The sequence below is a fragment of the Vulpes vulpes genome, chromosome 9 (genome assembly GCF_048418805.1).
Source record: "Vulpes vulpes isolate BD-2025 chromosome 9, VulVul3, whole genome shotgun sequence".
NCBI classification, from domain to species: domain Eukaryota; kingdom Metazoa; phylum Chordata; class Mammalia; order Carnivora; family Canidae; genus Vulpes; species Vulpes vulpes.
In genome coordinates, this window is record NC_132788.1 from 82,877,783 (window position 1) to 82,905,744 (window position 27,962).

The 27,962-nt window shown below is 40.2% G+C and overlaps 1 long non-coding RNA gene across 1 annotated transcript in view; it reads left to right on the forward strand.

Moving 5' to 3' along the window:
* The window catches only part of LOC140593924 (uncharacterized), a 268,532-nt gene that overhangs the window by 25,330 nt on the left and 215,240 nt on the right, over positions 1 to 27,962 (forward strand). Inside the window, exon 2 of the long non-coding RNA XR_011994356.1 lies at positions 10,354 to 10,402. This is a non-coding gene — a long non-coding RNA (uncharacterized lncRNA). The remainder of the gene's footprint in view (positions 1 to 10,353; positions 10,403 to 27,962) is intronic.

The window sequence follows — 27,962 nt, forward strand, 5'->3', positions numbered from 1 at the left end:
GAGGAGCGACAGTAGGTCAGGCTGGGAAATGTGGTCTCTAACATTAGTTTCTAGCAAATTTACATGGTTCTTATGCGGATGAAAATTTTTCCTCATCTGTACTATCCTCTGTTGGCTTGAATAATGCGTCACAGAAAAAAGAAAACTTCTTCAGCTGTGAAAGTTCCAGCAAGAAAAAATGTTAGGCCTTTGGCATTAGTATAATGCAAAATAAGATAGCATTTAAAGATAGTCTCTGCTTCTGCTTCAGCATCATATTGACAATGCCCCTCACTTGAGTCAGGGATTGGGGACTTACTGAGATACACCATCTGGCAGAACACGGAAGGCCAGTCTTGTGCCAACTGACAAAGCTGCATCAGTTCCAACTTGTGTACTTTGCACATTATTGGATGCCTTGCAAAACGTTTATCACTTTTTAATTAGGAAGGACTAAGGGATTTTCATACCCCAAAGAAAATGTCAGCAGCCCAAAGATAGAAAAATCATCCAGTGGGTCATAAAGGGCAGTAGGTATTTAACTTTGAGCTTGCACAGAAACAAGGACAGTTGCATACTAGGATCTTGGTTGGTGGGACATGTGTTCTTGGTCTGTCTGGGTGGACCTGGGGATCTGGTCTTTCTTTCTCTAACAGTTCCCCAGCTTGTTTCTCCTGCAGCATGGCCGGGCCTTGAGAGCACATGCCAAGAGATCAACTCTATTCTGTTCCTTGGCCTATCATGTAAACCATGGCCTGTCATGTTCATTAAAATGAAAATTTGTCGGATGGAATTTGCCCGACTGGCAGAATGGTTTAAGTGTCAGATGTTGTTAGGCCTGGATATAAATATTATGTTTTTATTGTTAATTAATTGCAGCGCCTCAGTACCAGTGATCCAAAATCCAATTTAGTCTGCAATAGGCCTGTGGATAAGGGCCAGAGATAATGAATGCAGAGGGAAAAAATGTATTCAGAGTTCCCATTGTATCTGTCAATGTCCTCTTAGAAAAATAGCAAATTTTGGTGTGTCACTTTAATTCAAAGGGTGCACAACGGGACAGAATTAAGACTCATTGTCTTTTGAGACCTCTCAAATGTTACTTACTGTTGAATCTGTGCCATTGCTAGCCTCGAATCTGTCCGAGCATCAAAATCCCCACATTTGCTGCTCTGTCTCCTTTCTGTGCTTTTCCCCACACTGCTTCCACCCCGAGTCCCTTGTTGCATTCACAGCTCATTTTGGAGTCGTAGAACTGAGGTATCTAGTCCCATAATCCTCCTCATTTCTCTTTGCTCTGTTCATTTTCCTCTCTTCTATTCACCATCAGTCCTTCTCTCTTTTTTCTTTTTTGGTCTTCTTTTTTGTCCTTTATTTTGGTCCCCAGACTCCACAGCCTATCTGTAAGTCTGCCACTGCTTGTTAAGATCATTTTGCTTCCAAATTGAGCTGGTGGCTGAATATCACTCCCAGTAACGCTGCATAACTGTTTGCATTAGAAAGGGGAGCAGAAATCTCGCCGCTGGGGCCCAGACCTCAAGGCTGACGAGCCAGCAGGCATCTGCGACCGCCATTCTCAACCAATGTTTTGTGGAATACTTGCTGTGAGCCTGGCATCTTACTCTGCCACCTTCCTGGTTTCCACCTTCTGAAGTGGGTGTGCCAGGCAGAGGAAGTCTAATTAAGACTTTGGAAGGCAGGACTCATGTGATCCAGTGGCCAGGGACCCTCCTTTAATTCCTGGCATCCCAGTCCCTGCCAACCTCGTTCTGCCCCTGTGATTAAGCCAGCTGAGAAGCAGGGAAGGGAAGATGAACTTTGGTGTGCTCTGAGTTTCCCTGTCCAGCAGTGTCTGTCAGATTAAAAATGAGAGGGAAGGAGGCCAGAGAATCTTCCAGATGGAGAGTTCAGAGGAGGGCACAACCAGACTCCCTCTCCGCAGTGACGTAGCTAGGCCATCAGAGCATCGGCCACGAGCCAGGAAGAGCACAGGCTGCTGCCTGACCCTGTAGTAGAGTGGAGCCCAGCAGAATGGTCACCCTTGGCTTGGGCTGGGAATGTATTCAAACCGGGCACAGGCAGGCATGTGGTGGAGGCAGAGCATTTACCCTGAGAGCTGGGTCAATCTGGTTAGAGGATGGGCCCTTCCTCCTGGACTCCTTTTAAGAGTGTGTTTCCCAACGCATATGGGCACCAAACCAAATAGGGAGGTGGTGTTCTTCACCTTCCTCTTAAGGAAGGTGACCTTAGATAGTCTGGAAGCAGCAGGAACAGCAGTGGCCGTACATCCTTGGACAGACTCGCATGTGGACAGCAGTTCCAGACAGCAGGGGTGTGGTGAGGCACAGTGCACTGACAGCCACTCTCCACACCTTTTTGGTAGCGCAATTTTGTAACTGGTTTCGGGATTCATTAAAAAGTATCCAGGGTGGATGCTCCAGGAACAAGATTTTGCTCAAATGAGAACCGTTTTTTAGACTAAGGCTTTCTGAGGTCTATGTCATGATGGATTGATAACAAATGAAGTTAAACACTGAATATCTAGTTTGACCTTCCTTAAAAATTGATTATTTTAACGTTGCTTCTGTACAACCTCAGTTTCTCTCTCAGATGACCCTATTTTTCTCAAAATCAGGTTATATTCGAGTTTGGGGAGGGTTTTTCCTCTTGGGAGCAGAGCTGTTTGACTTGAAATGTCATCCCATTTTGAGGAAACATAGCAGGGACACATTAGGGCATCCCTGTGCAAATGTCACATTGTCAAAGTGTCTCCCCCTGGGATTAGACTGGCCATGGTACTTCCCAGTCCTTCTGACTGGTCAGACAAAGCCACTGCTTCCCCATGGCCAGGGCACTAACCCGGCCAGGGTCATGCTCCCTGAGATTTCATGGAATTTGATTTGTCACTAGTTCTCTGAATTTTAACATGCTAATTATTGGCTGATTGGTATGCAGCTCCTTAGACGTCACCTAATGATTTTCCACAGGGCTCATACTCTTGGCAAATTTGCTTTTCCGGTGTCTGGCAAATATGACAGCATTGAACAGATGTGGCAGTGGTGTGGGGTGTGTGTGTGTGTATGTGTGTCTATACAAGTGTAGGCTTCCATAGAGAGAGAGCTTTTCAACTTATGAAAGCCCTAGAATACAAAGGAAGAAAAGGAAAAAAAAAATAAACAAAACTAGCTCTAGATTAAGAATTTTCAATTCTAGGGGTGCCTGGCTGGCTCAGTTGGTGGAGTGAATGACTCCTGATCTCAGGGTTGTGAGTTCAAGGCCCATGCTGAGTGCAGAGATTACTTAAAAATAAGATCTTAAAAAGAAAAAGAATTTTCAATGTTAATAGTAAAGCAAACTTACAATATTCTATTATAAAGCAAATTTTATTGAGTGTATGTTATGTGTCAGATACTGTTCTAGAGGATGTGGATTCAATGCAGAACATGATAGATGTTGTCTATGTCTTTGTTGATCTTAGGGTCTAGTGGAAAGATTTTATACACATACTTTGACAATATTGATCGGCTTTCTAGGTGAATAACAAAACTGAGAATTATTCTGATCATCTCTCTGAACTCTAAATATATCAGAGTTTCACAAAATCTGAATTAGAATTTCTATTAGAAATACATACATATAAATTGAAATAAAACTTCTAGGAATATATCTGAGAAATGTCAAGTTTCAGATACCTTTGCTGCTGTTTCTTATGAGCATTTAAATCAGTATGCAGATTTGCAAATAATTCCATGTGTTTAAAATATTCATTTATCATCAGGTCGTTTAACCAGGGCTATGTTTTCCAGCTGCCTGGTTTTCACTGATACATAGAAAAAGGTTTAAGAATCTTCTCTTAGTTGAAAATTGGCTATCATTTGAAAGGATGTTGCAACAATTTGTCGGCAGTAACAGCTCACTGAACGTAGCATAAGAAGGAAGACGAGGGCCGAATTTATTCAGTGTCTTCATTCTTGTGTCTTGTCCTCATTCCTGAGCCAACAGACTTCTTTCCCAGATATGTAGATAATTGTTAAAGACTTAAAGGTCAATAACTAATCCCTTAATGTGGCAGTCAGGTCTGGTGAGGGTTATAGAATGCAACAGTGGAGGGAAACCCCTCAGTTCCAGGCAGTGTTGCAGTAAGTCAGGTGCAGTTGGATGGTTCCCAGAGATGGGTTTCAACTGGGAGAAGATGAATGGCAAAAGAGGTTTCCATATTTGACAACAATGCTTGTTTACATTCAGGCGTTTTAAAGGGTGTTGGGGGCTGGATAATGTAGTGAAGGGCTTGGGGTTGGTCAAGATTTTCTAGGTGGCTATCTCTGAACAACCACCAAGGTAAATCAGTGTGTTATTGGCCAGTTCTGCTCTACCTCCATGTTTATGTCTTTTAGGAGCGGCTGAAGCCCAAACCTATTTGGATTGATTTAAATCTAATCTGTCTTGCAGGAGGTCATATGAAGGTTACAGAGTCTGTGTGCTCCAGAGCAAAATGAGGATGATCTAGGCCTGAGGGGACTGGGAGGTGTTGTACTGCCTTATTGCTGCAGGTGAAAATGTATTCATGGCCTATAGAAATTTAGTTCTTGGCTTTTTGGTCAAGGCAGACATGGGAAAGAGAAGACAAGTTTGAGTGGCTGTTTCTGACTTTTGTCCAGAGATATGTTCTTTGGGCATTGAAACCAAAGTTTTTTTATTCTAACCTGCTCCTCTTTTGGATGCGTAGCACACCTATGTGGAAAATGCTCGGGCACCAGAGATGTGCACCAAGACTATAGAATCCATGTCACTTGCCTACTCAACAAATTACTAAATTGTAGTGTTTACTGCAGGACTCACAATGCACTGGTTGGTGTGGCTGGTTTGAACAATAAAGGCCATAGGTCTTAAAGGGTTTAGACATCAATCAAGGTGATAAAACATGCACAGGCGGAAGTAATAATTTAAGTCAATACCATGTATGCCAGTCAGAAGGCATTATGTGACCAAGATGAGCCCAAAGCTCTGTTTTAAGATCAATCCTGCCACCTATCCCTTTGACATTCTGAGAACTTGCAGTCCTGGTCACCCTTTCTTGCTCTTTTGCTCTTAGCTTCTTAGTCTCAACTGGATCTTCTCATCACCTTGACACATGCTCAGGTTTTTTTCTGTTTACAACCTCACAAGAAAACATTTTTCTGTCCTTAATCTTCCTCCTGTTTACTGTTCTCACTCTTTTCCCCTTCATGCCCAAATATCTATGATTGCCCTTACCCGTCTTCTTTTTTAATGATTTCCACTTATTTCTTAGCCGACTCAAAACTGAATTCTGTCTCCACCAGTCCCACAAGTTCTCATTGAGTTCTTCAGTGATCTTCACATTGGGCATTTAAATTTCTTTTTTTTTTTTTGTATTTTTAAAGATTTATTTATTCATTTGAGAGAGAGAAAGAGAAAGAGGGAGCAGAAGCAGGGCGAGGGGGAGAGGGAGAGAGAGAATCTCCAGCAGACTCCCCGCTCACCATGGGGTCCAATGCAGGGCTCTATCTCTTGAGCCTGAGATTATGACCTGCACCGAAATTAAGAGTCAGATGCTTAATGGACTGAGCCACTCAGGCACCCCACACTGGGCATTTTTAGTACTTCTATTACCTGACCTTTCTGTGATACTTAAGGTATTTTGTTTCTTCTCTGGCACCTATTCTCTCTGCTATATGGGGATCATTGTCAACAAACTGTTGAATGTTTAACTTCCTCAAGAATCAGATTTTCCCTTCCTACTTGGTGGCATCTCCCTGGATAGCCGTGTCCATACTCACATCTGCAGTTACTTTCTAGGCACAGAAAACTCACTGCTCCCAAACCTCCTGTCTGACCTACAGATACACATATCCATCTTCTGACCTGGACATTTCTTTCAGCTCTCTCAGGCACCTCACATGCAATATATCTACAACCAAAGTGGTGATCTGGGCTCCTGATATGAACCCTTGCACAATGGGATTCACTCAATGGTCTTGTCCAACCCCAACTCAGAAAGGAAAATTGTCCTAAAGATGGTAATATGCAAACATAGGTTTAAAATCTCTTTTCATAATTGATATCTAACTTTAACATACTGTGATCAGAGAACTTTGTTTGATATCTGTTTTGTGGTATTTGTTGAGACAACCCTTGTGGCCCAATATGTGTTCACTTGTTCCTTTAGTTCCATATGCACTTGTAAAGAATGCTGTGGCAGATTGTATTTTCCACAGGTGGTTACACCAACATATTTATCCAGTCCATGTGCTCATCTTACTGAACACTGACTAACACTCCTTCTGCCAAGAGAAGGAGCCTTTGTTCTCTTTGTTCTTCCTTGAGTCTCAATGAGGGTTTGTGACTGCCCTGACCAATGGAATGCTGTCTAAGTGGTATTAATGTGATTTCCAAGCCTAGGCCATGAAGAATACAGCTTCTGCCTGGCTCCTTATTTGGGAACTGTTGCCTTGGGAATCCAGCACCACATTGTGAGACATGGAGAAGCCACATGTAGGTGTTTTGGCTAATAGCCCCAGTTAAGGTCTCAGCTAACTAACCTTCAGTAACAACTGGCTAACATTTGAGGAAATGAGCTTTCAGATGATTCCAGAGCCCAGCTTCCAAGGTTTTCAGCTGAGGCCTCCGGCATTGTGGCATATAGAAGCACTGGCTCACCATCCTCTGTCAGAATTCCTGTTCCATAGAAACCATAGAGACAATAAATTACTAAACTTCAGTCATTAAATCTTGGGTATTTTGTTATGTAGTAGTAGGCAGCTGATGCAAGTATCTATTCTATCACTGCTACTTGCCTACTAGTATTTCCACCAGCTTACTTTTGGTTTCTGTTTGCTTAGTGTATAGTTTTCTATACTTTCCCATTCAAACTCCCTTTATGTTTTAAATATTTCTTCTAAACATTATGTAGCAATGTTAAAAAAATCCATTTAAAAATATGTTTTAACAGATGTTTTAATCCATTTACTATGATTTGTGATATATTTGAACTTACTTTAAGTATTTTCTTTTGTATTTTCTACTGCCTGTGCTTTCCTTTGCTTCCATTCTAGTCTTCTACAGAGAATCGACTGAGTTTTCTGTTCTTTATTTTGTTCCCTCAGTTGGTTTGGACATTTTTATTCTTTTGGTGATTACTCTTAAATGTTTTAAAATTGTGAAATAGACCATACATATACAATAATTCTTGGAGGTGTTTATCTACAGTTATTTATAGTTATTGTATTGTTTTATATTATAATACAATATATAATAAGCTGAACATTTTAGATTCCTCTTCCCTGGCCAAGAAATAGAACATTACATATATCCTAGAATCTTCCCCAATGCTTCTCATTATATCTCCTCCCTTGCCTTCAAGCTAAATGTTGTCTGAATTCCATGTAAATCATATCCTTGCTTTTCTTTATAGTTTTTGCCACTTATATGTTATATTCCAAAACAAGATAGTATATATTTTTGCCTTTTGAACATGTCGTATATATGAAATAATATATACATAGTCTTCTGTGATTTGGTCTTTGTTTTATATAATATTTTTGAGAGGCATAGATGTTATGGGTGTGACTTTTTCATTTTTCAAAGCTGTGTAATATCCCATTGTAAGACTGTAAAAATGTATGTATTCATTGTACTCTTGATAGATATTTGGGTTGTTTTCAGTATTTCTTGGCATTCTAGCAATGATGCTCTTTAATAATTTAATCAGTATCTATCTCTTCCTTCTAAGTAATTCATTCCCCTCCCTTATTCCATATAATTGCAGCCAACAACTCATTTCACCTTATTTGCAAACCCTAAACATGGTCGTAGTTGTTATTGGAATTTAGAACCAAGGCTTAGTAATTATTATTCAATACTTATTATTTATTATTAAATTTACTAGATTTATCATCATGCTTGCTAATGTCTTTATTTCTCATTGCTTTTAGCTCCTCATCTCTTCTACCTGGGGTCAATTCCTTTTTATTCAAATATGTCTTTTAGTATCTCTTTTAGCAAAAGTAAACTTACGTGATCAGGAAACACCACCCCCCCCCTGCTGAAAAATGTCCTTGTTTCTCTGTCATTCTTGAATGATAATTGGTTTAGCATGGCTGTAGCATTATTTGCTGAACTTTTTTTTTTTCCCCTTAGTACTTTGAACATGTTATTCCATTGCTGTCTTGCTTTTATTTTTGCTGATGACAAGTTGTTTTGCAAGGAGTCTGTTTTTTCTCTCTGGTTGACTTTAAGACTTTCTATCTTTGGTGTTTTGTGGTTTCTTTCTGATGTATCCACCTGTGGATTTGCTTTTATTTATCTTCTGAGGTCTTGGTGTACTTTTTTCAGGAGGATTCATGTCTCACTCTAGAAAATTTACATTCATTATCTTTTTATATTTGTCTTTTCCTTTTCTTTTGAGCTTGACTATTTGGATATATACATATTTAAATCATCACCAAATTTGCTTAGCATTTCTTTGTGTTTAAAGTGGAAAGGCATATATAGGTCAGTGTCTATGTCAGACCATAAATCTCTCATATTTTACAAATTGCAATGTACTATTTTGTCTAGTCTTCCCAAGATTATGTTCACCCCAAATTATCTTTCCCCCAACTCCATTGCAATCCATGTAACAGGGGGATAGGGAAATTTCTGATGCTGTCTCATGGAGGGGCTTTATATCTTGCATTAATATTCCAAGATTTCTGTCACAGCCCAGAAATCTGGTCTTGTTCTTCAGTGATCATGCATCAGCAGTAATGGGTTCTTCGGTAAGGGCTAAAGCAGGTATGTAGGATATTGAAGGAAAGGAAGAAAAAACCATGGGAAAACCATGGATTAGTTGGCCATTCCCAACCACTGCATCTTTAGGAGATGTGAGGACCTAGCCAAGAATGACAGAAAGAGGAATATTCCAATTGTATTTGACCATGTGGAATCACCCTCTGGGTAATGATGGACTGATAGAGAATGTTATATCAGCCCCTTGAAATATCATTACTACAGTAGTCCCCTGCTTATCGACTAAGGTTACATTCTTGGCGCTTTCAGTGGATGGCTGAAACTGAATGGTACTGAGCCTTGTTTATACTATATACATATATGTAACTATGATAAATTTAGTGTATAAGTTAGGCACAGTAAGAAATTAACACAATAACAACTAATAAGTTAGAACAATATTCTATAATAAGTTATGTGGAGAATGTGGTCTTTCTTTTTGTATTTATTTATTTATTTATTTATTTATTTATTTATTTATTTATTCATGAGAAACAGAGAGGGAGAGAGAGAGAGGCAGAGACACAGGCAGAGGGAGAAGCAGGCTCCATGCAGGGAGCCCGATGTGGGACTGGATCCCAGGTCTCCAGGATCAGGCCCTGGGCTGAAGGCGGTGCTAAACCGCTGAGCCACCCAGGCTGCCCTGTGGTCTTTCTGAGAATATCTCACTGTGCTGTATTCACCCTTCTTCATGTGATGATGTGAAATGATAGAATGCCTATGTGATGAGACGAAGTGAGGTGAATGATGTAGGCATGACAAGTAGCCTTAGGCTACTATTGACCTTCTGACAGTTTGTCAGAAGGAGGATCATCTGCTGCAGACCACCATTGACTATCAGTAACTGAAACCATGGAAAGTAAAACCTCCAATAAAGGGGGCGGATCTCCTGCATTGCTTAACAACTCTCATTTACCACATCTCTTGCTGTGTTGACCAATGTATGCTGAGTACATGGTATTTTTTGATCACAGGGAGCTTAATTTAACATGTCAAGTTTTTATTTGAAATATCAAGTGGGGCTTCCTCGGCTTTGTGAGTTTCTCTCTACCTAGGTTAAAGAGACTGTGCCTGTTATCTTGCATCTTTGTACTCATGGGCGCAAGTGGTGAGGTCTGGATTGGAAGGACCAGGGGCCTCATATCAATGGAACAGGCTCCCCCATGGAAAACATTTTCAGAGAAATGGAAATAGAGTACGCAAGAAAGATAACAATGGAAAAAGTAAGAAAATAAAGTGCTGGGTCAGGTTGAGTGTGCTGTGTAACGTTTAACTTTATTTTCATCTCTACACTTTAGAAGTCATTCTCATTCTGTTCAGGAGTTCACTCCCAAGAAGATTTGACTGTTGGTCTGACTGGTTTGTGTGACTTAATTCTGGCCAGAGGTGCGCGCTGTTTTCATTTGATGACAGTCTTTTATTGGCCTTTTGTTAGTGAAGTATGAAGCATGGGTTTTATCAATGGCTTATTTGGCCAGTGCCACCACATATGATGGCATATGGAAATTCTACTTAGAGGCACAGAGAGAAAACGTTTGGTGTTTTACTCGCAGATAACTCCCTGCTTTCGTTTTTATCTCTTTGTAGCTTTGAAGCTCAGCAAAGAAGGAAAATCCATTGAGAACAGTCTGTAAAGGTAAGTGTATTTATTACATGGCCTTGACAAACATTGCCTTTACAACATTGATTTTTCTTTTATTCAGAGATTTAAACACTTGGATTAAAGATATAGCTGACAGGACAACTTCCTTAACCACCTGCTTGTCCTCCCTCTTAGGCAAAAGTGCTGAGCAATAGTTAGCGGAGAGCAGGAAGAAATAAAATGATGTGCTGAGGGTAGCCAAATGCAATTGTATGCTTGCTGACTTTTGCTTTCTTCTCAGCAGTTAAGACATTCCAATGGAGCTAAGTTTACTAAGATTAATGCTAGCTGGAAAAAGAATGCACTCGTACTGCTTCTAGTCGATGGTTAAATAAAACCAGCTGGCCAAATAAAGCATTTAAACTAAAATGCAGAGTGGCATTTGAATTGGGTTGGATGAAATTTATCATGAAAGTCAGTTGTGCAGTTGTGTGGAGGAGCTAGTTTTGTAGAAAGGAGCAAGCCAGCCAGTTTGGTGTAGCTAATTTCATTCAGCCCAGTCTCTGTGGAATCTAAGTGAGTTACAGGAAATGAACTTCCAAGTTCGAAGCAATGGGAAAAGTACCTATCAGCTTTCTGTGAAACATTGCAATCGCGTTGGTTTTTACATGGAAAAATGTAATTGTTTCCTCTTTGCTAGGTATATTTATAAGCATACCACTGTACAGCATTGTTCTTTGATTCATTGTTTAATTTCTGTTCTGCATGAAGTATTTTAATTTAAAGAATTCATTCTGGGAAATTATAGGGCTGCAGTTTCATCAAGAGTCTTTGGTGGCCAGGGTGAAATATGCCATAATTTTACATTTGTTTTCATCATCAATTATGTTTTTGACAATTTTAGGTTTTTTTCCTGTCATTTTTATTACAGCAATCATGACCGTGACCACTTTAGTTAAAGTTGAAAAGCCATTTTGATTTACCTTCTATTTTAAGTTATTCCTAAACTTTATGAAAAATCTACTTCTGAGGCTGAATTTTTAATGTTTGTTTCGAGGGTGAAAAAGAATTTTACAAAGGAAATTGGAGAAAGCCTCTTTTGAATGATCAAAACATGAGCTATAAAAACACCATTTTGAGGATTTGCTTTGGGATGACTAAACTGTGGTGCATTGAAGTCTGGTTGGCGTGGAACTTTCTCTAATGGTTTTCAGCCATATAACTTCCACAACCCTGGACCACTGAGCCATATCTTGGAATAAAGCAGTACTTGATAGCTTCTTAGAAATAAATTCTCATAAATTATTGGAGTTGGTGATAATGTGGCAATCTTCAGAACTTTGCAATCTTTAGGTATGGTTACAGTGCTCCCATTTTTCTTAGAGACTGTTTTTCACACAGTACTCCATTTCCTCTGCTCTCAGTGAAATTCCTTTGTTAAATTGGTATTTGATCAGACATGGATTTAGTCCTTGGTTGGCTTCTATCAGCTGTTGGACCATGGACACATTATTTACTCCCTCTGCATCTCATAGTTTGTGAAATGGAGGTAATAATATTGTTTTCCTCATAAGGTTGTTGTGGAGGTTAAATGAATTATTATTAGGTATTAAGGGCTTGGTTGGAACAGGTCCTGGCCCGTAACAGATATTCAGGAGATGTTAGTTGCTGCTGCTCTTGTTAATACTACCGTCATCATCATTATCATCAGATCAGCATCCTTCTGAATTTATTTGTTAGACATTTTGAGAAGTCTGTGCTTTTTGGAAGCTTCAGGCTAATGTTTTCAAAATGAAGATGTCAGTACTAAAAAAGGAGATATTCTACTTTGTTTTTAGGAATCAGAGGAAAAACTAACTTTCACGTAAAGTGAGAAGGGGGCCTCTGGATGTCAAATTTGTCATGTTGAAGTTTTGTAGGCATCAGGGTAAACACTTTTCCTTGGCTGTGTGTAGGCAATTACTAATTAATCTAGTCTTAAGAAATTTTTAAAAAAATATTTTATTTATTTATTCATGAGAGACACAGACTGAGAGAGTCTTAAGAAATTAGCGATCTAAGTCTTGGCAAGTGTAGAGGAACTTCTCCCTCTTCCCCTTGCTTTCCCTGTCTTCTGTTTTCTCTTCCTAACAGCACCTTGATTTTATTTTGAGGTGGTTGTAACAGTGGAGCTGTAACCGGGGGCCTCACCCAGGGGCCTACACTCAGCCTAGGGATGGGTTATGATCACTAGCTTGGTTAAGTGGATGTGCATGTGCAATTTGAATCTTGAGCTGGGGGATTCTCCTTTCTTCCAGCGGGCATTCTGCTCTGAAAATACCTACTCTGAAACCACCTTAGCAGTCCCCATCCCCTAGTCTCTATGTCTGTCTTGGCAACTGATGGTTACTAAGCCTTATTTTCCAATCTACTGTAGATTCACTGAGCCCATATTTTCCTTCCAGTGATCTTCCTCAAATTAGCCAACTGGCTTCAGTTGGTTGTAATCACAGAAGCCTAAGTGGTAGAGTAGTTTATACATTAGGGAGCTAGGTCTGGGATAAACGGGATGTGTTTGGAGGTTTACAATGAAAATACCATTCATTACTTTCTTCCATCATGTGTAAGCACCTGAACACTTTGCAGTAGATTATAAAAGGTGTAGAGATCTCAATTTCTATTTCAAAAATGGGCCATTTTGCTGGACTTCACACTGTGAAGTCACTTCTGGCTGCTTCTCTCAGCTCTCAAAGGATGTGTGTGTATGTGGGGGTAGAGCTGGAAATGGCAAGAAGAGCAGAGAGGTCTTTCCTCCAGTTTTGGGGGCCCTGGTCTCTCTGTGGTCTGGGGGTTGTGAAGGAACTGTGATTTCCTTCTACTTACTCCAGCCTCCCCCCAAACAAAACTCATTACATACTTTTCTACTTTCCCCTGAATTTTTATTCCTCTTTTGAACACTTGCCTTGCCCTACTGAACACCTTCTTGTCAACGATGTGTAAAATGTGATTGAAAACTCAATTATTTTGGTCTCTGGCACTGCTTGTGGTTTTTCGAGAACGAAATGGGCAAGTTTGCTCTCTTTCCCCTTGTGTCTTGTTTGTTGACTACTTCTGCGTTCTGTGCAGTGCCTAGAACAAAGTCGGTTAATGATTTTTTCCACAGGAACATCAATTTTGCACTCTTACTGTGAATAAGTAGCATTGCTGCCTTATATGGTAGAAAGGGCCTTAGCTGAAATGTTAGGGAACATGCCTTCCAGTTTGGGCTCTGTTGTTGGTAGCTTTATGATTCTGGGCAAAATATCTTAACTTTTCTTAAGGTCTCTGGTTCCTCACCGATAAAACCAGGATAACCCTTGCTCTATCTACTGCATAGAGATGTTTTGAGGTTGACATAAAGGTAATGTATGTGAAAGTGTTTAGCCACTTGTCAAGTGCTGCATAACATCAGTGCATGATGGTGATGATGCCATTTATGTTAAGCAGGTGGAAAAATGAAGGTATCTTTTTAAATTTTTTTGTAAGGTTGGGTAGAAAAGGGACATAAATTTAAATACAAAAATAAGGGATGCCTGGGTAGCTCAGCAGTTAAGCGTCTGCCTTCAGTTCAGTGCGTGATCCTGGGGTCCTGGGATCAAGTCCGACATCGGGCTCCCTGTATAGAGTCTGCTTCTCCCTCTGCCCCCTCTCCTTCTCCTCCCTCCCTCTGTCTCTGTCTCTCTGTGTCTCTCATGAATAAATAAATAAAATCTTAAAAAAAATAAAAACGAAAATAAAACTCTGCTTAGTGCTTGTGCTGGATATTCTTTGTGCCTCCAGCTCCTTGCTTCTCTGAAAGGCTCTGTGCCCCAGGAGGCTAACCCCTACTGTCAGCATTCCTTGGTCTTCTTTGCTCTCTGGCTTTCTGTTGAATTAGCCAATGGAAGGCACTGGGTTAAAATCCATGAATGTGAGTTTGGAATATTATTCCTTACCTTCCTTGCAGCAGTGCAGTTGGCAGCGGCTCTGTCCCTCTGAGGAAGGCCACGGTTCCTGCTGTGGGCCTCTCTTCTGCAGCTAGAGCTCTTTCCACTCTCTGAGGGCTGCACCATCCCTTTTCCACTTCAAGTCTGAAGTGGCAGCAGGTTTATTTGTGCTCTTTGGTACTGGACTTTCCCTTCTGGCTTCCCTTAACCTTGCCCACACCTTTTGTTAAATCCATCCCAGATATCCCGGATGAGGCTGCTGTCTCTTTCCTGATGTGACCTTGATTGCAGAGAGGAACTTCTTTCTTTGTATTTCTTTCTGCCATTTTCAGTTCAATTCAACAAATGTCTACTTAGGACTTACTGTGTGCCAGGGACATAGTAAATGGTTATTGTAAACTTTAAAGAACTGGACATTTTGGTGGTACACTTGGAAGGATTATATCAATCAGGTTTTTAAAAAGCAAGTAAACTGAAAAACCTTATAGTAACCCTAGTATGTAAAGACATCCAATATTACACGTTACGAATTATCTTTTAAAATTCACTTTTATTTTTATCAAAGCAACCTATCTACATCAATTTTAGCAATATTTTTGATACTCCCCATTCTTACCACTTTTAGTCCCCTCAGCCCCCTAAACATAATTATATCACAATTTTTATTTGAATCAATATGTAGTATCTACATTATCATTTTGGTCTGGTTGGTAATGTATTCTTTAACATGTAACTTTTGGTCTTCCTTAGAAGAATTAACATATGCTTTCAAAATTTGCTCACTTTCCTAGGCATCTATTTTAGGAGGTGTAGGTAGTCATAGCATTTCCATTTTAGATGTATAAATGAGATTTGAGACTTAAGTATTTTGCCCAGAATCATACAGCTAGTAAGTGTCAGAATTGGGGTTAAACACCAGCCAGCCCATCTACAAAGCCTGCATTCTTAATCATGACATTGTTTACTAACACTGTCACTTCAGTTGTTATCCTAATGGCTATGTTAAAAGAAAACAAAACTTGAGGTCTCTCAGATTCAGAATCAGTAGATCTGAGATAGGGACCAAGAATCTGTAGTTCAGAAAGCTCCACAGGTGATTCCATTGATCAGCAGGGTTTGAGAACTTCTGTTCTATATCCTATCATTTCTGTAATCACCATCCTCAACATCATCACCACTACCATCATCACCACTACTACCTCCATCAGCGGCAGCAAATGACAGTCTTGTGCTCTTAGTAGCTAAGTAGAAATCCTGGTGTTTGGTAAAGCAGCTGCTTTTTGACCTGCTAGGTGAGATCACACTGGTGGGTGATTCAGGTAATAATTTATCTGGCCATTTTTAAGTTTGACCAGTGCTTTGGGAAGAACTGTGCCCTACAGATGTAGACAAGGGTATTTTTTCACCTCTGTTACTTTATCTGGTAAAAAAGCAATAAGAACCTTGTCTCTGTACTCAGCCTTGACCTCATAGGGACTCTTTTTTTTCTGAGTCCCCTAAAATGACATCTAGGGGGAATACAAAGCTCAAGTAAAAGAGAAACTTTGATGTCTTTGTTCTATTTGATTTCCACCCCCCCTTCCTCCAATGCTTGTGGCATTTCTTGTTTATCAGGCAGGAGAGAAGCAGTAAAATTTGGCCTGGGGTTTTCTCATCCCTAGGTGTGAAATTATTTCAGAACTATAATAATAATACTTTGCATTTCTATAGTCCTTTTATTTGAAGATCTAAAAGTATTCTGTTGGTGTTAATAGAGCTTCCTAGCACCCTCTGAAGTAGGTAAGTATTATTAGAGAAGATTTCCTCCAAGAACATTTTCACTTCATATCCCATGTGTGACTTGAAAATGCTTTTGTATTATTTGGGAATCTCAACTACTTAAAGTGCCATGTATATAGGCACTTGTTTGCTTTATATTCAGTCATCATTAATTCCCAGCCATTGAGGGAAATAGAGTCTGGCTTCCCATGAATGGGTGTGGCATTTATTTAGTGAGAAATGAAATAAAAGCATTTTGTTATTGCTTTTTATTTGAATGTTTTTTGAAAATACTCAGTAATGTTCACCAGCTATGGAACTGTCTATCTTACAGCTAATTTTCCTTTTTTTAAGTAGCAAGACTTGTGGGAATATGTTGATAACTAGTGGGAGTTTGACTTGGTAATGTGTCCTTTGGGAGCTCATGACATGTCAAGCCAATTAAAAATACAAACTGAGTTTGCATTCTTATTTAAAGGTTTAATTTTGAAAAATTGCTTTGAATGTTACATACCTGAATTTTAATCATACATTCATGCCTACTTGTTTTTTTTTTTTTTTTCCTCAAAATGTTGGGAACTTTCAGTGGTGTTGGGAGTGTCATTGATGCAGAAGTGCTGCGTGTCTGCCATAGCACATGTGGAGGAGCAAAAATTTCCTCCTTCAAGAACCTTCTAGCTGGGCTAAGAATCAAATTGACATGAGACAGATTAATAGGAGAGAAACACATTTGATTTCATACATAGGGAGAGTCCACATACACATTGAAATTCCAAAGATAGGCAAAATGAGGTATAGGTGTCATTCTGAATTAAGAAGAGGGTAGAGGTTGGGACTTTATTTTTTTTAAAAGATTTTATTTATTTATTCATGAGAGACACACAGAGAGGCAAAGACATAGGCAAAGGGAGAAGTAGGTTCCCTGTGGGGAACTTGATGTAGGACTCTATCCCAGGACCCCTGGATCATGCCCTGAGCTGAAGGCAGATGCTCAACCACTGAGCCACCCAGGTATCCCACGTTTGGGACTTTAAAGGGAAGGACTTTAAATTCCTGTAATTCACAGGAAGATGAAAAAGAGTAAATATTTGGTAAACAAGTGTTTGCTGGATCTCTCAAATGGTGGGTCAAAGAGAGGACTTTCATGAAACAGGCTTTGCTAGCTAGGTTCCTCCCTATCTACCAGGTAAGGAGCTTTATCTCAAATCTGCTGGGTTTCATTGCTCTTTAACTAAAAATAATTATCATGTCAAAGTGGGCTATCTTGGGGCTGGCTGCCTTGGCTTCTTCACAGAACATTCAGGAAAGGCCCTCTGTTCCTTAGTCTATGCTGGTCACTCTAGAAAGTTCCTTGTCCATGCAGTGTTGGGTGGCCCTGCTGTGTCTCTCCAAAGGAGGTTGGGCTCTTTTTGATTTCAGGGACTCAGTATTCATTTTCCCAGCATCTCCTCACCATCCCCATCAAATGTCCTGTGACTTCCTTGGAGATCTGCCTGGGAAACTGAGTGCTAGCCTCCACTACTTTCAGGACCTAGAAAATCTCCAGTTTCTCTTCAATAGTATTCCACCTAAACAAGGTGAAAGGAAACAGAACAGTTTTGAATAACACAATTCAAATTTGTTTTTATCCCTGTCATTTTTGCTGGTGTCTAGCATATACCCTTCCATGAAAGAAAAATCCTTAGTGAAGACCAGATTTTTGGGGGGATGATTAGAGATGGCCTTCTAGTACTTTCTGCATTTGGACAAAGGGAATGCAAACTCTCTCAAAGTAATTGAGATAAGAAAGGGGATATATGGAGGGATAATAAAATGTACAGCTTCATATCCTTAAAATATGCTGCCCATCAATGAGACGAGGTGATGGATCAGTGTTTGTGGTGTGTTTTATGACCTTCAGGATGGAGAGAGCATCAGATGATCACGTGTTTAATTCTTTCCCTGGCATTTCATTGTCTTCCCTTTCGGGAAAAATTCCCCTAAGGCCCATCATCTGTAGATTTGGAGGAATGTAGGCAGAACCATGAATCTTTGCACCATTTTCTCCTGAGTCTTTTGCTCAGGAGGTCACATAAATTTGTTACTAATTATGTGAAGATAGATTTAAAAGTGAAAATGCTTTTGGCTGCAAATAATCAGAAATTCAACTTGAAATGGTTTAAACAATAAGGGAATTAAAAAAAAAAAAAGCTTCCAACCCTCTCCATGTCTACCTGCTGAGCCCCATGGATGTCATGATTGATGGGAAGGCATTACAGAACATGGGCTCTGAATGTCTGGAATCCAATCTCAATCCACTTTTTCCTGGTGCCAAGCGACTGGGGACCCACCAGGGTGCCTTTGATGGTTGTCACTGTGCAGCAGTGAGAGGATTTTGAGCACTAAGTTGTTGACAGATTGCTAAGTATTGTCAATTATTTTGTGAATTTCTCTACCAACTTACATTTGAATGCAAAATAGAAGCCATCAGAATAAGGCAAATGAATTATCTCAAGGAACAAGATATCCCAAGGGGGCAGCTCTAGGTTGTGTTAATTTGGTGGCTCAACAATGTCATTTAGGTCTTCATTTCTTGTTTTTTACCTCTGCCATCTTCACTGTTTTGACTTGGTCCTCAGACTGGCTGCCTTAATGGTTCTAAGGTGGCTGTTAAATTCTGGGGTGTCACCTGGACATATGGTAGCATCCATTGGTATAGGAGACTATTTATTCTTTGCATTCCTTTTTAAAAACAAAGGACCTTTCCTGTAACCCATCTAGGAGGCTTCTTGTTAGGTTACATTGGCTGATTACAGCCATGTACTCCTTCCCAAATCAGACACTGGCACATTGGATGGGATTACCTTGTTTGGTTTGGATTGGTGCTCTCCAATTTTAATTTATTCTTGTCAGGGTACACCTAGAAAATGATAACATTTGGTCAGCATGTTTGTTAAACAGATGAGGCTGCTTATATCTGAACGTGGCTGGTGGGTGGGTGGGTGTGAGTGTGTGTTGGCTTTCTTGACCCTGTTCTGCCCAGCTGCCTTAGGGGCTAAAGAGATGATATCTGAGCAGCTGCAACCCATTCTCTGCTTTAAACTAATCAGGATTTACCCCTGAACTGAGGTTAATCTTATCTTCTCTGGGTACATGGCTTTGTGGAGGGAGGACACTCCAATATAATTGAGGTTTTATGGAACGCCTGGGTGGCTCAGCAAATGAGCATCTGCCTTTGGCTCAGGGTGTGATCCTGGAGTCCCAGGATCGAGTCCTACATCAGGCTTCCTGGATGGAGCCTGCTTCTCCCTCTACGTCTCTGCCTAGCCTCTCTCTGTGTCTCTCGTGAATAAATAAATAAGATTTAAAAAAAATGAAGTTTTACTTTCAAGGCAGAAGAAGGGATGGCTGTTGGGTGATATGCTGTGTAGATATTTCTTGTCTTTGCATATACACCTAATATCCTTCTTTGGATCATTAGTTCTTTATGGAGAAAGGACCACGTTTTGCAAATGTTAAGTGCCCAATGATTATTTGTATATTGAACGAATGAATATGTACTCATGTATTTGACTAACTGATGTTTTCAACATCACTGACCTCCTGAAATGTGCCAGGAGGTTAAGAAACATGGGCCCAACTGATGATTTTACATCTAGGGAGGGAGACAGATCACAAATAATACATATATAAGTAAAAGTGAAGTCTTATTGCAATAGGAGGCAAAACAGAGCAGACTTCTTCATACTTGGTGGTCTGAGAGGGCTTGAGTTTATGACATTTTAGTTGAGATATGAAAGAAGGACCAGGCTGTGGGTAGGAATCAGCCATGCAGAATGGGGAAAGAGGGTTCATAGTTTTGACCCTTCTACCTACCTCCTGGTTCAGAATCGTTTGTTCTTAAGAAACAAACAAAACAAAACAAAACAAAAACAACAAAAGATGGGGCATTTGCTCTAATACCACCAGCTAGCTTACTGATTTGAGGGCAGGTTGGCCTGAGGGCTTCTGAGGCATTGGACTGGGAAGTGGTTAACCCTCTAGAGCAGGTGCAGTGAGTGGATAAGCCACACTGACTCTCAGTGGCTCCATCCTAAAGCACAGTGATGGTACATCCTCTCCCACTGCTTCTCCCTGCATACTGGCTGTTCTGTTCTGTGTAGCCAGGTTCACCCTGACTATTCCTGCTGCTCCCTCTGTCCTTTTTAAGGGGTGGCTAGAGACTGACAAGAATGACTCCTATTCCTATTTCCTAGGGGCAAGTATCTGAATAGCTTGATCTAGGTCAGGTGCTCACACTTGCTGGAGTCCGCTGTGGTCTGGGCCCAGGGTCTGGCTGGCTGGCTGCCTACTTAATTCTAGTTAATCCCTCTCAGCAGGATTGGGAGAGTTTCTCTGGTGAGGTGCAGTATAGGGCAGGTGGATGGGTTAAAAACTCCTCTGTTTTTCAGGTTCTCCAACTTAAACAACACTGGGAGGGTCCCAGTGACGTAAATAATTTAATTATTACCTGAGTTCCTTCACTGAGTACTGATGTTTGCTGCCGGGTACAGCATACAGGAGGTACTTACGAAGTAGGTAGTGATGGTGATAATAGTAAAATGGACCATGAGATAGGTGGTACTGCTTTCTTAAGGGTGCAGGTCAATCGTATTATTTTGATGGAAATACTTGTTTGCAGATGAGAAACTCTGGTAAATGCCAGTCTGTATCTTTAAACCACTTTATAATCCCTTCATTCATATTACAAAAATTATACACTTGCATTTAAGTTTATTTGGGAACTGGATCAGCACAAGAGAACAAAGTAGAAATTGCTCAAGATCCCACTGCCCAGACACAACCTCCTATGGCATTTTGGGGTTGTTCTTTCTGTTCAGTTTTCTGTGAGGATATGTATTTTTAAAAATTGCATGTACTGGTTTTTCCATTTAAAAATGTTAAGTAAATAATTGCTTTTTAAATTTGCATTGTGAGCATTAAAAATCCTTCTACCACACCCCTATTGAGAGCGGCACTGTATGTGTCACAGGGAAGGAGCCTACGGAAGCCCACATACAGATTGGGAAATCCCATCTGTCACTGAATGCGGGCCTCGGACTGGGACGGATTGGAATGCTGACCTCGAGGTTGTGTGGCAGTGCAGATACTGCAGGGTGATTGCTGAAGCTGGTCAGAAATTAAGTTTACCTGATTATGATCACTCTTGGTGGGGGGGGCGCCACTTTCCTGAGGGTGATTTACATGAAGCTCATTTTCCGATTTGCAAGGAGGAAGGCTCATTTTGAGCATCCCTGTAAGGAAAATAATCAGCATCCCCCTCAGGGTTCCAGGAAGCTTCTTTGCCACTCTGGTCAGGGTGGCCCCTGCAGACTGCACTTGCTTCTCCCGATAAAGCAAATGCAAGCATGCCAAATTGCTTTGCTCCAGCTTAACCCTACTCCAGAATGAATCCATAAATGCTACAAAAGGGAAGCTTATGAACATATGCTACACAGAACTCAGAAAGCGTCCTGCCTACTTAATCCTTTTCTTCAGGGGAAGAAAAAAGTTCTGTTTATACTTGAACTGAGAATTGAGGGATCACAAAAATGAAGATTGGATGCCTTGCTAGAAATCACCAGTTGTGTTTTCTCATTTCCCTTAGAGCCATGGGTTGATTTTTCAATACAGCTGTGTCAGTGGGGAAATGTGCCGCTCTTTCTAGAGGTTTTAGATTCACTCCCAATTATGTGACTGTGTCTAAATGACTTTTGAGGAAATGCAAGTTCGCCTTGTTTAAACACAGAGTGTGCATTACAGTGGATTTTGAGGACTGGAGGCCATCTCTCCATGTCATTATCTCTCCACCCTCTCCCCCACCCCCAAGACTCCCCATTTAGATTATTGCAGATGGTAAAAAGCACTTCTCCACTTCATGGTCTTGGACAGAGAGTTGCATGAAATTGCACTATATGTATACTAGCTCGGAGGTTCAGGGACACGCCCTGGCACTTAGCATGCATATTCATCCTTCTGCTGCAAGATGATTCCCCTGCAAAACAGTTCATCTTTTTTCTTGCTGGAATATTTGCTTGCAGACACCCACAGAAGCTTTCTGGCAAGCTTTCTGATCCCGAAGCAACTCAGATTTTTTGATCCTGCTCTGCTTGCCATGGGCCTCCCCACACTGGAGCTCTGGAGGACTCTAGCAGGTCTAGCTTCAGTCTCTTTCCATCTCAGGGAAGTGGATGCTATGTTTTTGCCTGTGTCTTATTTAATGTATGTCTGTATCTTCCAGCTCTCTTGGGCTAGAGGTCTACAGGGCCATTCGGTTTGACACCAAAGGCACTATCTGTGTATAGCCAGTCATAATGAATAACTGTAAACATGATTAGATGCCTGCCCAAAGGGGGTGTTAGCCAAGAGGTGTGTGAATCTGCTTGGAGGGGCAACAGCTGAGATGTCAGAGTAGTTTACCATCTCCTGGGTAGAGGCATTAGGAGAGCGTTTTCTGTCTGAAAAATATTACAGGCATCAGATCCTAAACTTCCCCTCCTGTGGCTGCAGGTACTCAACTTTTTGATTTAGAAATGAGGGGTGCTGTATGAGTATTGCAAGCACAGGAGATTCAGAGCAGAAAATAAAAAAATGCAGGGGACTTCATGATGGGAGTGAATTGTGGCCATCCTCAACCCAGGATACATTTGGTAAGATGCATTTATGAAGACCTATTTATGCCACTAGGACCTGCTACTCTGCCCCTTTTTTTCTGTGAACACCAAAACCATCATATTCTGATACTGTGTTAAATAACAAAAATTCAATCGAGTAAATAAAAAAAATCTAATTGGCTTTATTATACCATTCATGAATTGGGCAGCCTCCCAACTAGCAAGGGAGGAGAGCTCTAAAGGGCTACGGAGAAGGAAGGGTTTTTAAAGGTAGGAGGGTGGGGAAAGGAAGTCCTTAGCAAAGAATTTTTTGTTTTAGGCAAGGTTGCCCTCCTAAGGGGAATGGAAGGAGCTTCTCAGTAAACTTTCTAGTGCTGACCAGGAAATTCCCATGTTGAGTGGGTAAAGGTTATATTCTTTGGAGGTTGAAACTGCAGTTAGATTAGGTATTAAGTCATGGTTTACTGACTTGGGGCATTAACCTAAGTGATGCCATTTGGGGCATATGGTTTTCTTTTTAACACTGGGAAACCAGGGAGATGTCAGGACAGTGAATGAAAGCATGTGGGTGTTACACTGTAACAACAAAACAAACCTATGCCATTGATACTTACCTTGGTATTGTGATCTGGTTCAAATTGTGTAGCCAGCATCTTTAGTTTATGATATATTCTAGGCAATATGGTAGTCATTTTTCTTTAATTCTCTCATTTAGGGACACCTGGGTGGCTCAGTGGTTGAGCCTCTGCCTTTGGCCCGGGGCGTGATCCTGGGATCTGGGATTGAGTCCCATATCAGGTTCCTTGCAGGGAACCTGCTTCTCCCTCAGCCTATGTCTCTGCCTCTCTCTCTGTGTGTGTCTCTCATGAATAAATAAATAAAATCTTTAAGAAAAAAAAATTCTCTCATTTATTCTTTTTTAAAAAAATTTTATTTAAATTCAGTTTGCCAACTTAGAGTATAACCCCCAGTGCTCGTCTCCTTTATTCTTTATCGCAACTCATGGGGCAGATATTTTTCTTCAGAAGTTAGCAGGTGAGGGAAAGAAGTTCAGAGAAGTTAACTAACTGTACCAAGGTTGCACAGCTTGTAAGAAGGAGGCACCTGAAAAGAGAGAATGTAGCAGATCTTTATTCGGCTAGGGCAAAGAAGAGGAACTTATTTCTCTGGAAAGGCATACTGATGGGAGTTTTTCTATGTTCCTCGATAATTTTGGACAGGTTAGGTAATCTGGGGGTCATGCCTTAGGCCTGTGGGTGCTCCTCTCTGCAAAGCTGATTTATTTTCATACATTCATTCATTTATGCTTGATGCATTCAGATTCACGCACTTGCTTTTTCTATAAATTAGTCACCTGTCTTGCTGAGAGCTAGGTGTTAAGAGCAATGGAAAGATGATCTGAGAACTGAGATTCTGATTGGAGAGAAGGTAGCCAAGGGAGAGCTAGAACATACGGCATCTTGTGGTAAATATGGCAAAGAAGCAGCAGAATTCAGGAGCTTGTTCCAGGAGTTATTGGGGTGACCTCTAGGTAATGTGTCTCCTCCTATTGGGATCCCCTGTTAGTATTCCAGAAATTTGGTCTCAGCACAGGGACTGACATTTGTTCTGCACTGTCAGCCACAATGAAGAGACCTATTAACAGCGTGCGATTTCTTTGTGATGGGTAATTTGTGAGCTCAGACATGTAAAAGAGATGGTGCATAGAAGTGGAGAAAGGCCTTCGTATCAACCAGTACAGCAGACTTTCTCTATGACACATATGCAGGGACAGCCCCAGACACAAATGATTATGCAGTGGGCACCCACCTGCTCTTTGGCACCCTTATTTCTCAACCTGTGACATGTACCCCATACCACCCCAAGCCTGCAGCCTTCACACCTGCTTATTCAGGTTCTCAGGCCCTTCCTATTCTTTTTGGTGGTCTTTCCTTTAATCAGAGCATAAGATGGAGGAGTGTTGAGAATTTGGATATCACTCATTTAGTATTCTTTAGTGTGAATTTAGACCAACAATTTATTACAGTATTTCATGTGGCACATGTCATGTTACATAATACATGAATGGACCCTTTTTTTTGGGTAGTCATTAATTTTTTTAAAGTTTCTTTCTATTTATGGTGAGTGATATTGGCTGGATACAAATTATAGTGTATATTTATAGGGGCAATATAAAATTGTCTTTCCAAAAATTTAGGTTAGCAAAATTGAGTTGATTAAAAGAAAAATATTGAATTAATGCTAGATCATATGTTCATAAATATAAGAATCATGAAAGGAGTACGTGAATTACTGAAGTTTTAGAACAATTTCCCTAGGTGTATTTGCATTTAAAACTTTGGTCTTTAACTGGGGAATACTGTACTTTGTCTCATAGGAAGAGAATTTAATTGATCAGGATGGAAAGAGTTCCTCTGCAATCTTGTATTTCTTAGGCAGCCACCTGGTTCACCCTAGAGGATTATGATTTGCCAGTGTTAGAGATGTCTTGTGTCATAGATGGCTCATGTCACACCTTTTCTTTTAGTTAATGGTTATACTTTAGAGGAAGCGATTGTTCCTTTGTAGTACCCAGTTTGCTGCAACTATGAGGCATGTGGCCACGGGGTTTTTCCTTAAATGCTCATGTGAGCATGGACTAATGCTGGTTAGAATATGTAAAGTAGACGTGGTATCTAAAGCAGCCAGAATGAACAGTAGTGACCACCTAACCATACAATTATGTACCAGAAATACAATAGAATAAATGGAATATTTATTTCATGTACCAAAAATAGTACCTGAATCTACTCTTGCACCATTTTAAACAAGGGACAGGAAAAATTGTCAAAACAAAGAGAGATTTTCCTCTGAAATAGTAATTAGGGTAGGACAGAGAATATGCTACTGCAATTTTGTGGGCTTGATGTGTCAGAATTCAGGGGCTTTTGGCGGGTTTTTTGGTCTTTGAATAGGTCTGTCTTGAGGCAGAGCCAAGAGAGGGGACCCAGGGGAATAAGAACAGTCTGTGCTGGTGGAATGAAATGAAATTTGCTTATAATGTGCACATGACAGGCCAAGTGACATCTTGGGCTTCTTTGTAGCTTGTGATTTGGATTATTTTTTCCCCCTGTCCTCCAATTTATTTGTTCAGTTGGGTGCTTTGTGGAAGTACTAGAAGGAATACTTACTCCTAAAGGTCTATTTTAACATCATTTCCTAAATGCACTGGAGAGGCTGTAACTACACAATGTTTGTAAAGACAAACATTGGTGTTTCTATAGTATATATCTGTTTATTAGTAAGAGCCTCCTAATGGTTGATGAGCAAGAGATAGAAAAGAAAAAGTAAATGGTAAATAGTATAACTATTACTATTGTTGGTTATTACTTGGTTGGATTTTTAATCTAGTTTTGGGGCCCAATTCTTTCTGTTGACAAAGAACAATTAATTACTTTCAGAATTTAGATTACTGTGTCTCCAAAAGATGTTCTGTAAAGCTAAGAATATCATTTGAACTTAATAATGTTCATTTTTCTTACATTAGGTATGAGCAAGGGAAAATAATCCTAACTTTTGAAAAAATGGTGGAGATATACTTACATGAAATGCATATATCTTGTATGTGAATGAATGGATGTCTCTGTGTTCCAATAAAACTTTATTTACAAGAAAGAAATGCATATGCATATATGCATATATATCTTGCAAGAAATATTATCTTGGTAACAGAGAAACTCAGGCCTAAAAGGGTAACTATCATTCACTATCTCTGACTTGGCATCAAGATTGGTGAAGTGACTCAGTAATCAGTTCCAGTGCTTTCTGTAACTCTGCTAGGGGCTGGACGTACAGCCGTTAACATCATTGATAATGTCCCTGCCCTATAATTCCTGTGGTCTAGCTTGAAGTAAAAACCGGGCAAATAAATCTATTAACACATTGCATGTATTTTTTATGTCCAAATCAACTGTTATTCCTTGAAACAGCATGAATTTTATCCAAAGAGCTACATTAACTCAACCTTGGTATTTAATCATGGTAGATATGCAAAACATACTTCAGATCTGTGCTCCCTAAATGCTGGAAACTGATTGGATGAGAGAAACTGAAGGACTCTCATTTTCTGGATATTTCATATTTATGAAGGCAGAGAACAAAGCTAGATTTAAGCTACTTTTTAATGTATTGATTGTTGAAATGGGAAAAAAATGAAAAATCTATTTAATATATTATCTTTGACTTCCGGTAAAGTGAAATGAACCTAATCAGTACTCATGTTGCTAAAAATGTGTCAAGTGTTTACATCTTAAATGCACTGGTAATGAGCTGTCATGAGAAAATTTACTACAGCATTGCTGTACATCCACTCACTGAAACCTCAGAGGCCTAAATCCCAACAAACATTTTCTGGAATTTGTAGTTCACCATCATGATTGACTACAACCCTCCCCACACTTTCATTACAGGAATTCATATAGTAAATAGTTATATGAATTGTTTGATGCTGTGAGGCAAAGGAATGCTAAGGGGTCCTAATGAGACTATCAGCAGCTCTGTAGTTTGCAAAGTCAAACTTCTGTGTGTTTTCAGACTGCCCACTTTTTGCCCACAGTATATTTTTTGTCTTGGTTTAGCTGGCAGACTGTTGAAGGAAGAGAAGGATTGTTTTATGTCAACTTTTTTAAATAAAGATTTTGTTTATTTGACAGCGAGAGCACAAGCAGGGGGAGCGGCAGGGAGAGGGAGAGGGAGAGGGAGAAGCAGACTCCCCACTGAGCAGGGAGCCTGATGAGGGGCTCTATCCCAAGACCCCAGGATCATGACCTGAGCTGGAGGCAGATGCTTAACCCACTGAACCACCCAGGCACCCCATGTCAACTTTTTATGTAACTATAAAATACAGGATTTTTACACTTGCAAATCCGTAGTGTACACATTGATGAATTTTCACAAAGTTCATGCCCAATGAACCAGCATCCAGAATAAAATATAGACCATGACCCTCTTCATGCCATCTACTCTGCTCCTAGCCCAGGCCACCACTATTTTGAATCTTAACATCACAAACTGGTTTTACCATGGTTTTGATTTTTATGTAAATGGAATCATACAGAATAGCCTTGTTTGTATGTAGCATTTTTTGCTCAACATTATGTTTGGAAATTTGGAATGATTTTTTGTGTGTTTAATTTTAAGAAATAATGTAGGCCCATGGGCGTCAATTAAAGTAATAGGGTGGGGAAAACACTTTAGAAACTTTAAAGTGCCTTGCAACTAGAATGTTAGGTTGGTTGATAG